Below are 11,683 nucleotides of genomic sequence, written 5' to 3'. Positions count from 1 at the left end.
TAATCAGTTAATTGTTGTAGCTCTAGAAATGTAAAGACACACTTGGAAAAGAGTGGCCGTGTTAATGAACATCATTGTGCTCTTTCTGTTTGCCTTTTTGTTTCTTTTCTCGCCTCTCCAACCAAACCAACTTTTAACTTGAACTTCCTCTATCATAACATCAAAAAAACACCAGAACATGTGACCATGCATGTGACCTCATTTATCCAGCACCAAGCATGTCTTTGAAAACCCTTCACTACACACACACACACAGACACAAGTCTACACACATATATGGATAAAAAGAGCCATACATGGAGGTCGACCCATTCTAGCTAACCTTGGCTTGTTATTCTCCTCCTTTCTCTTCCACGCTGCTCTCATGGGTTTCAATATTCAGGGTGTGTGTATGTGTGACGACAACCGTTGTGTGCTCGGGTTTGCGGGGTCTAATGAGGGGCTTGACATATGGGGTAAGTTGTGGTCAGAGCACAGAGGTCAGCTGAGCTTGAGAGGCGAGGAGAGATGAAAGAGAGGGAAAAACAAGTGCTCAGGTCCAGTGTGGGTAAAGGGGGATTCTATGAGGCGTTGGAAGTTTTTTCCAATTTTGAATCCTAACAACACACTGCTATTGGTGGAGTCATGGCGGTACAAGTTCAAGTGAAAAAACTCACTGCCTGTGGGCTTTTAAAATCTTCATGCCTGAATGACAAAATGGGCTGTCTGTCATTTCCTTCCAAAATTACCCATATAAGAGTTCTTGATCTGCCACATCTGTCAGTTTCTCCCAAAAGTCATATTACCATTTAAAAAAGTATTCATGTGTTCTGATCTGCCAGCTTAGTTGAATTAAGGCAACTTGATTAAAATTAGGGGGGGAATGGCTGTGATGCTGTAAAGAAATCAACTTGGACTGTTGATTGGGGCTGCCTCCTGTGCATCAAAGAGCTGTATCAACATCATACTACTCCTGCCTTTGCCTTTGCTTCTTAAAGACAACCACTATCACTATCATGTTTAGATGCAAACGTATGTCATTTTAGGAATTTTAACCGAAGAACATGCTTTAGTGTTTTTTGTTGAGACCAGTCTCCTTGAAAAGGTGATCTAAAACAGCTGATATAGCCGATAACATGGACCCAGCAACTCTTTGCTGTTTTGTCTACAACTAGCTTACTTGTTGGCAGTAAATAAGCAGCTTAAGCAGGTAATCATGCTAGTGTCAAAAGCAGTCATATTTTAGTAAAAATATGACTGAAGAAAAGGATTGCTAGAGCTGTTTTGATTTTTGATGCTTTTTGTGGGTAAATTTCTATAGAACTCACCTGTTCATATTATATTAAGTTATGCAGAATGAACAGCTTTGATTGACAGGTAGGTGCCATTACAGTTTGAGCACCCAGGCACCGCATCACTGCTCTGCTTCAAAATCAGCTGTAAGCTACTTTGTTGCAAGGGGTAATTACAGATAAAGCTTACGGGAATGCTCCCTCACTTCATCTGACTTTACCCCAAGATCCCTGTACTATCATCCTGGGATTCACCACCGGTACCAACGTGGATATATCCCGTCTCTTCTCTCAGTTCTTATCTCTTTGATATGACTCTCCCCAAACAGGAAACCAGCAAATGTGGTTAGCACAGCCTCATACCCATGCACACATAACTAAGACATCAGGGGCCTATCAGATTAGACGGTGTTGTCAGGGTTACTGTGAGACACATGTGGACATGTAAACACTATCGCAGGAGAATTATGTAACACAACAGGTAGGTTGTGGATTAGTGTGTTTCAAGAAACACATTATTCAGTGAAGCAGCTTCACTTTGATGTCACATGAAGGAAATTTGTATGCAGTCATACATCTGAAAGATACCATATAATTGATATCACCGGGATAGGAACTTGCACATGAGTTAGCAGTATTCCCAGAGACTTTGTAGTGCTCTCCTCTAAACTATAATTACAGTACGTCAAGCATTTCCTGTTAATGTTTTTCACCCGGAGAGCCCACATGAGAAGGTGGCGTCTGAATGAATGCTAACTCAGCGCAGAAATGAATAATGTATGTCTGCTTCCCCTCCAAGGAGAGCTCCTCTGGTCTGGCTCAAGTGCCCCTGAAGAGACTGTTGGCTCTGCTCATTATGGAGTTGAACAGGGCGTCTTTTCCCCAAAGTAGACAGCAGCACCAAGCGCTGTGAAACACACAAAAAAACAGCATCGAGAATGTGGATGAGAAAAACAGTTTGAGAGTCGAATATTTTGTGAGGTTATTGTCCTTGACTGATGTCCTAATTGCTTTGATTATGTCATTTTGGATACTTAAATCTTCAGACTACTCTGAGAGGTTGATGGGAGCACTTTCCATGAATGTTCTAAAGTCTAATGACGTACTCATGGCCTACAGAGGCACCAATTTCTTTTTATCCCACTGTTTCCTAAACTCACTATGGTGAACCATGCTTTCATGCCTGGCTTCAGTTCAGGGGTCAGCGCCTTCTGGTGATGGTATGAAGTGTGTGATTGCCTGCGGAAGAATGGAAGGAGGCAGTTCCTTTCCATCCTCTCCACCCATTGACCCTCCAACCTGCTACCCCCATCACCTTCTTGTCTTTCCTTCCTTCCTCCTCCTTCCTTCCAACTCCTTACCAGGGGACACATAGTTCAATGGGTGCCATCAGTTGCTCTCTCTTTCCATCGTCTCTCCACCTCCCCACCTCTTACCTCTCTCCCTCTCCCCAGAGTTTCCAGACCCCTGCCGCACTAAGCTGAGCTTAGGAGTCAGCTGAGCTGATCAAAGACCGTAGCCATGTAGTTGCTAACAAGAGGCGAGAGTTCCCAACGACACAGGACCTCCCAGGGGTTTTCCACCACCATAGACCTACTGTAACTAGAATCGATGTGGAAGGACCCGATCTGATTATACAGTCTGCCTGCGTGACTGCATGAGTAGCCATGTGGTAGATGTACACAGATGTCTGTTTTGCTGAGAAAATGTATTTATTCTTGCAGAGGCTGATCCATGGGTCCATGGGACGTTTTGCAGCTTGCTCTAGTTATTTTAAGTCTGCAGAGAGAGCCACCCTCCATTACCCACCAACTCCTTATGCGTGGGGAAGGCCAAGGTGTTGTTCCCACCACTCTCCACCCTCTCACCCCACCAACCTGTCCATTTTCTCCTTTTACCTCTCTCCTCGTCACGTCGACCCCTTCCAGTTGCCTCTGCGGGCTCTGGCCCCCTATTATCACTCTAATTAGCCCTAGCAGGCTTTCCCTCCTCTTCCTCCTCCTTTTGTTACCCATTTCTTCTTTTGTCCTTCATGACCTTTTTCTTCTATACTGCTTTTATGGTGTATACTGCAGGAACTTCAGCAGGAATGAAGCCAAAATTCTCTGCAATGATTTCTTCTTGTACATGTTCGTAGTAGTTGGCTGGCCCTGGTTTGAATCCCACATCAGACGGCTAATTTACTGCGTGTCACTCCCCACTCTCTCTGCCCCCTGCTTCCTGTCTATCTTCAGCTATACTATCAAAAAAGGCCAAAAAAATAATAAAAAATAAGTGAATTATTTGATCTGTAAAGAAAAAAAATACACCATGTCAACAAGCTTTCAGACTTACACGCCCTGTTTTTGGTAAATTAGGCTGCTGTTACTCCCTTTGCTGATGATGAACAGATAATCATTACATGAATTCATTTTAGAATTAATTCAAGAAGGCATTTTGGATTCTGTACCAAGTAATTGATGGATAACAATAAGGCTCACTTTGTAAAACTGCCTTACATAAAGATTAACATGACAACAAACTTTTTTTATTGTTAAATTGCCATGTTTCTACAGATGCCCAGAAAAGCCAAACTAAACACTAGCTCTAGATAGGGTGTCTTGCAGGTTTTGCAACCATCATAGTTTCTTCTTTATGTTTAGGAGGAGGAGGTGAGAGGCGAGGTAATCCATTGGCTGTAATATGCAATGTCATGCCATTAAATCCTACACACTAGACATATAGTCATAAATGATGACTTGCATCCACAGAGGAAGGCAGTGACATATAGATGAAAGCTCTGGAAAAAGCTGGTAAATGACTAAAGATTTCTCTTCTTCACCGATACCGAAGACTATTCACAGAGATTGTCTGAAATGCAGTGGATGTGTGAACCGCTCAATTAAAAAACAGATTTGGAGAAAATGATTTTCTGCTGCAAGTGTGAACTTTAACAAAGTCAGGGTTATCGATTGGCATGAATTTGACTCTTTTAAATATTAGATACTGTATTAGTTACTTTGCCCTTCCTTCCATTCATCTCTTCTTTTTGATCCACAATACAAACAGAAATTATCCAACCCATGCTTTGTCTTCGTCTTCTTCCGTCATTCCCTTCCTGCCTTCCGCCTCTTGGCACCTTATTACTCGCCTCCCCTTGTACCATACAGTTGCTGGAACCAAATCTCTTGCACCTGCATGTCTAGGCTCTATCCAGTTCCCCGAATTTCTGAAAGCCCTGTGCTGATCTAAGAAGGGAAAAAAACAGAAACAGAAAGGAGAGCAGGAACCCTTTTAGTGGTGCTGTAGTGTTGGAGGTAGTGGGGAGGGCCCTTATGGGTGTGCATTTATCTGGAGCCGGAAAGACCTTTATTGTAGCCTAAGTTTAACCCAGGGCTCTGGAAAATGACTGCTTTTAACAGACTTCTGTGAAAAAAGCCTTTCTGGTCTGGAGTGGGGCCTCTGAGTTCTGGAGTAGGCCCACCTGGGATATAAAATTTGATGGATTTGGGAGCGAATGCTGGGTTTCAGTCCGCAGATTTTAATGCCTCAATGCATCAAACAAAGAAAACCAAATAGAAACTTGCTAAGATTCTATTATTTTTGTAGTTTATACCATGTTGTAATAATGAGTAGTTATATATAGTAGTAATAATGACACCTAAGAGAAGGGACATTTCTGATCCAGCTGGTTGCAAACAAACAGTTTAGCCAGATTACCTAAACCACTGCACTTGAAGTGAGTACACGTGTTGTGGAAAAATTGTGGAAATCAATGGTCAATGGTGAGGTCAGGAAGGAAGAAAGTTTTCAGGACTTTAAACCCCTACAAACTCTTGTCCAATACTTTGGTTAAACTCCTGCACAAACAATCCATCAACTTCCGACATCCAACTACTGTATTTTGTCTTTAGTGCTAATTAGCTAGTGTCAATCTCATGCTGACATAACACACACATTATCCTTACTCAACATCAGCATGTTAGCATCGTCATGTTTCCAACCTTGTTTCAGCATTTAGTTCAAAGCACCAGTGGACAACCTTACAGAGGGGGTTGGGTGATGAAATATAATGATTACTTCAGATCAGACATTTTCTCTGTTTGCTTCCAGTTCTTGTTAATAATCACATTGCCAGTTTAAGCACTGCAGTTCAAAGTGAAAACATTTAATCAGCTTCTTTATTCTTTATTTCAGTGGTTTTCAATGGATGCCTTTGGTAATACATAATGATTTTTGAAGCTCACATTTGATCCGTAGACACAATATGACAAGCCAAAAGTCTGAGTCCTATAATATCAGCACACTATCAACACAGTGATGATGGGGGTACAGTACCACAAATGTTACGCTGAGATGACCTTCAGTCACTGTCTGTGAGAAATTCGGTTGAGGGATGTGGTTTTGGTGTGTGTCAATGGTCAAAGTGTGTGTGTGTGTATACTGTATGCAAGCCCAACATCAACAGACAGGAGGTAGAGGAGCAGAGGCCTGAGGGTGACTATAGAGAGATTAAAAAGGGAATGTGGGACTTAATCCACTGTTATACAGCAGTCCCCTGAGTCTCCACTCACCGAGAGAAAGCAAAGAAAAGACAAGCATTCCTCGCAACCCCTCACTACACAGCACACAGACTGGGGGCTACAGACGCCATTCTCCTGCCATCTGGTCTTAACCAAACACTGAACAGCTCCTCAACTGTGATCAAGTCCAGGCCCTCCGACCCTCGAACCGCTACCAACTCTGCACACTCCCCATCTTCACCTTCAACCTCCTCCACAGCTCCTGGAAATGGTTGATTATTCACAAAGTATATCCTGCCATAAACCACAAACTGATGCTTGCTCAGCTTCAATAGAGATCTAAATCACCTCGTCTTTTTGTAAGTTACAGGAGAGAAGTAGGTTGAATTCCTCATGGCTCACATTCAAATATGTGCCACCTGCCTGAAACCAGCACGTTTCCCCACATCCACCAAATCCACAGTGTGTCAGATGTACACACTCAAGGGTCTGCACTACAAAGCCATGGCCTTGGCCAGGATCCAAGACAAATACTGGGTAGTAGAAAGTGGTGAAGTGAAAGATTTCGCTGAATGAATGGACAAAATGAAATTTAGCTTCTATTTGTCTTGTTTGTTAGAGGATATGTTTAGAAGGAAGAAAGAGGAGTAAGTTAAAAGTTGTTAAGTTTGAAGGCATTTGGATTGCTGTGGGTTTAAAAAAAACACAAGCAGTCTATGATATTTGATTAGTTGCATGAGCAAAGATAAACCTTTATAAAATACCATATGCACTTAAAAGCCAATAGCTCACTTGAAAGTTACATTTAACTTTTGGATAAATGTGACAAGGTGTTGAGACTGTCTGGGAGTCTTTATCCCACTGTTTAGATACTAGTGTCTACAGAACCTTTCTCACACTCTTTGCCACCTTTTTATTGGCTGCTATTCCAAAAATTTGCCATGTACCTGCTGTCTCGTGAAGGAGAACCTCCCCCTCTCTGTCTCTTTCACTTCCCCCATCTTGCTGTCTTCCCACCAGCTCCTGCACCCTTTGTCACATATAAAAATACTTTTTCTTATTATGCTTTGTTCTGTTTTCTCTCCTATCGTTTTATCCCTACCTGACTTTTTATCTTTCCAAAATTCTCTCTTTTCCTCTCCCTCCCACCAACTTTATTCTCCCATCTGTCTCTCTATAAGTTGGTGGCGGTGAGCCAAGCATCGCCCGGTCTGCCTTCACCGTAACAACCAGCTGAGACGTCTTCATTTGATGGGACAAAAGGGCCTCCAAGAATCACTGCTGTTCCCCCGGGGGTTTATGGGTGCTAGCCAGCTGCCTACAGGCTGAGAGCTGGAGATTTGGAGAGGAAGGTACAGGTGGGAAGGAATGGGGGGAGTGGAGGTGCCTGGAAGGCGTAGCACTATACATCAACACAGAGTTTAACCTCCCTAAAATACCCCCGAGCACTGCAAACTTGTTCCCCAAAGAGCCAGGCTTTCACCTCTGCTTTCACTCACAGTGAAACAGTGCGTTTGAGTGATAATGCGGAGTGCGTGGAATTTATAAAGAATCCTTATTTCTACATCCTGTTTTATGAGGCCCAATAAAAATGTCAGTTGGCTGTTAGTGCTGTAGTTTATTCAAGCCCATTAGCTCCTCCACACAGAGCTAAACTAACATCCGTGCTAATTCCTTTTCAGAAACATGATTTTAACCAGATCCATTTTATATTTATCATTTATTTGAGATGTGTAAAAACAGAAAATAAAATCTATAAAACTCAAATATTTGTTCATTTTTTTAGTGCAAGGCGTAATATTTTCAGTGTTGACCCTAAAATCTCAAAGTATTCAGATTAAATTACATTATTACTAAATGGAAAATCACAGTTCCTCAATTGTCCACTTGAGGCTGGCTACAGAATGAGTCAGTCTCCATAAGTCCCCATGTTAAAGTGTTCAACTTCACAGCAGAAATAAACATGTTTACAGCCTGATACAGAAAAACAGTTTTGGTCTCTACAGATAATTTCCCCGTTCATGACAGCTGTACTGAGGCTGAATTTATATAGAACTCACCTGTTCAAATTATATTAAGGCTTGACGGTATGCATAATTAACAGTGTGGCTGCTTTGACTGACAAGCTAGTGCTGTTATAGGTGGCTTGTTTGAGCACCCAAGCATCATTCAACCTGTCCCAGGTCAGCCGATGATCCATGTCTGCTGATTTTAAGATTAGATGAAGGGCGGAAGAAGCAGGGCTACCAACATGGCTCTTTAGAAACCTATGATGCACCTATGCGACACTCATAGGTTTTCTGTGTTCTGTGTACTGTCACTGAATCTGACAAAGCTGCCTCAGTGTACCTCAACATACCAACATTTCAGTGTTTTGTGAAATGTTATCATCTTAAAGAGCTTTTCAGCAAACCTGTGCTGTCATTTGTAAAATGATTGCCAGGAAGCAACTGACAGTCCAGTCTGAAACATTCATTTTATTTTCCTGTAAGTCCGTATAGATCTGTCATCTATACATGACCAGTATCTTACTGGATCTCTGCTTCCCTCTCAGCTGTGGTCCCATGCCCAGACCGGCACGGCTGTGATCCCGGTCCTATAGGAGAATAAGGAGACAGTTCATGGCGGAGCTGAAGTCATCAACCAGGCATCCATCAGAACAGCCACCAAAACAATGGGCCCCCCTGTTCTGCTAACACAAGGTTGGTTTTAGACAAGAGGCCGGACAGTGCTGAGATGGCCCGGCAGCAGCAATGGAACTGACAGCTACAGTTTGACCTTGTCTTATACTGTAACACCTCATAGTCCTCCACAGTGAGAGCGAGCCTGTTGGATGAATATTAGGGTATCTCCTCCAGTCACTAAATGAAACTGTATTCTGAGCCTAAAACACTTCTCAGTAACACACAGACACACACATCCCGCAGAGCGCTGAGCAAGGGTTTACACAGATAAGTGAAAGGCTGATCTTGAAAGTTGCAGCCAAAACGTTGGACAATGAAAGGTTTCCTTTGGATGTGCCGCCGGTAGCCGGAGGAGCGGAGAGGCGGAGGTCATGTCAGTCCTTGATGGCCTGCTGTTTTATTCTCCTCTCTCCAGAGTCACAGTCACAGTTAATCTCAGCTCTGCGCCCCACTGTGCCTGACCCCAACCTGCCACCTCCGTCTCCATGCCTGCCACGTCGCCATGGCAACAAGGACCAACCATGCGGCACACACAAACACGGGCACTCGCTCACACATTTTGTGGTGTTTAAAGAGAAAAAATAAAGAACTTTTGGATGCTCATGAAAATGTATCAAAATGTGGTGTGGCTGTAGGCAGAACAGTCAGAGACGGCTGTACCAATCACGGACTAGACCTTCGTTGTCTACTGTAACCCCCCCCCCCCCCCTTTTCTCTCCCACTCTCTTTCGGGGAAACAATGGTCAAATCCTTAGGCCACAAATACACAGAAAAACAAAGTGGCCAGTGTCTCTCTCTCTCTCTCTCTTTAAATCAAACAAGAGTAAGAAGATACAAAGAAAGCACTGACAGTACAACACACACACACACACACACACTGCAGCAGACCAGAGGGGTCCTGTTCATGTATTCTATGGAGGACACGAGCTGGTTTATGCATGACAGCTGAGTTCATCTGCCCTTCACATTAATCACAACTGCCATCAAACTAAAATGAGTAATTTTCTAAAGATAAATGAACATTTAGAGACTTATTTCCACGTCTTTAACAGGATGCCCATGTGTTGATGTGTGTATTTACATGGACAGCGCCTAGTATGTGTGTGTGTGGGTGTGTGTTGGTGGACAGGTGGGTGTGCAGATATGCACTGCACGCGAGTGTAAGGGTTCTGTGTCAGCACTGACTGCAGTGTTTGAACAGAGGAATTTTTCACTAGACATTTGACGCACACACACACATGCTGACAGTCTGGACACAGGCTTCATATGTAGGGAAGCAGTGGACCTGTCAGACACCTCCTCTGCACTCTTCTCTGAATGACTTGGCCAGTACTGTGTTGTGTTTCAGATATTCAGCCTACCATAATTGCACCCAGTGTGTGTGTGTGTGTGTGTGTGTGTGTGTGTGTGTGTGTGTGTGTGTGTGTGTGTGTGTGTGTCCAGATGGCCTCATCGTGCTGCTATGACTTCATCCACATGCTAAACCTACACAGACATCACATCACATGTCCCAGAGTCATAGCTGCCTCCGCACCAGCAGACATTTATAAAGGGAGCGTGTATCCTCATGTTAATGCAGACATGAAATTGTAATCTCTCATCAAGCTGAGGTGATCCTTCACAGCTTTATTTCATTCCACCTGGACCTGTGCTTCCCAAACACTGGATACTTAAAGAAGCTATGATCGATATTTTTATAACAATGTGAAAAGTGAGAATTATTGATTCAATCTGCAGCTTCACTGAGCTTTTTAGTGAGTTTTAGCTCATTGTTTAGCTGTTTTATGCCACTCTCACTGACTCTCATAGGGTCATTTCCAAGCCACAGCAGGCAGCTGTGTTCAGAGAGAAGCTCTAAAAATCCACTGTACAGCAGACAAACGCAGTTTAAGACAACTGGTGAGCAACAGCGAAAGAAACAGATCTCTTCCTCAGGTACAGTCTAAAAAGAGAGGGTGAATATTGGACTTAGGTGTCCAAAAACATGACTCTAAATAAAAAGGATTGTTGCTCACTAACTGCTGGATGTCTGTTTCACCAATTCCACTTAAATATAAGCAGTGTGTAGGGTGTAGTGGCATCTAGTTTTTGTAGCTGTGGATTGCAACCCTTTTGCTTCAAACTCGCCTATAGTGGCTGTGAAACGTATGAAAAACGTAATACCCCCTAACTACCCCCTGCTGCTAACGCTTGATCAGTTCCTAAAAGATCTCATGATATCCCTCATGACGTCTTTACACCAGCTCTTCATTTAATACACTCCTGTTCATGAGTCTTGTGCACGGTCAGGCACCTGCTCACATTAAGCAGCTACAGATCTGTATCAGCAGCAGGTCTGCAGTCTGTCTAATCCTCTGATCAGGGTTTGTTGATTGTCATGTGATTGTCTCACTCTCTTAAACCTGAAGCCACGCGCTGAATCATGATTTGTTTAGTTGTATTTAGTTTGGATTTGACGTTTTTTCTCCATGTGTCTGTTGCTTTTGTTTTCTATTGTGAAGCCCTTTGACATGTGCTCCACAAAAAAAAACATACTGTACGTACTTACATCCAAAAGTGTGAGCTCTAAGCAGCAGAATTTCTAGTTTTTAAAAACTTTTTGTCATAAAACTCAAAAAATTATGTGAAATCATTTAAACTAACTGTGTCAAGTGAGTCAAGTATGCACAGAAATATAAAATATCATAAGCAAAATGTTCTTGAACTATTAAAAGTAAAAATACATAGAACAAGGGTGTCATTTAGCTCAGTTGGTAGAGCCCCGTGTACAAAGGCTCAGTCCTCGCCCCCCCAGGGTTTGAATCGAACCTGTGGCTCTTTCCCTCATGTCATTCCCCATCTCTCTCTGCCTACATTCCTGTCACTCTTCAGCTGTCTCTATCAAGTAAAGAGAGTTATAATATTCTACTGTATATATCATATCGTTGGATTATTGTAGCTGGTGGAGCTCATTTAAACTACTTTATATGCACATGTATGAACATTTTGGTGATTTAATTGAGAACATATTATCTTAGACTGATTATATGTTTTGTGTGTACTATAGATACAAAGTTGTCAAATAAATGCAGTGAAAGTGAAATATTTCCCTGCAATGAAGCATAAAGTGGCATGAAATGGAAATACAGAAGTACAAGTACCTGATAAAAGTTACTTTCATCATGACTGTTTGTGTTAGCTGTGGAGAAAACATGATGATTGAGAGCAGTGGTAATGTACCTTTGGT

This window comes from Larimichthys crocea, chromosome VI (genome assembly GCF_000972845.2).
Source record: "Larimichthys crocea isolate SSNF chromosome VI, L_crocea_2.0, whole genome shotgun sequence".
In the NCBI taxonomy this organism is placed as follows: Eukaryota; Metazoa; Chordata; class Actinopteri; family Sciaenidae; genus Larimichthys; species Larimichthys crocea.
This window is presented reverse-complemented; position numbering follows the sequence as displayed.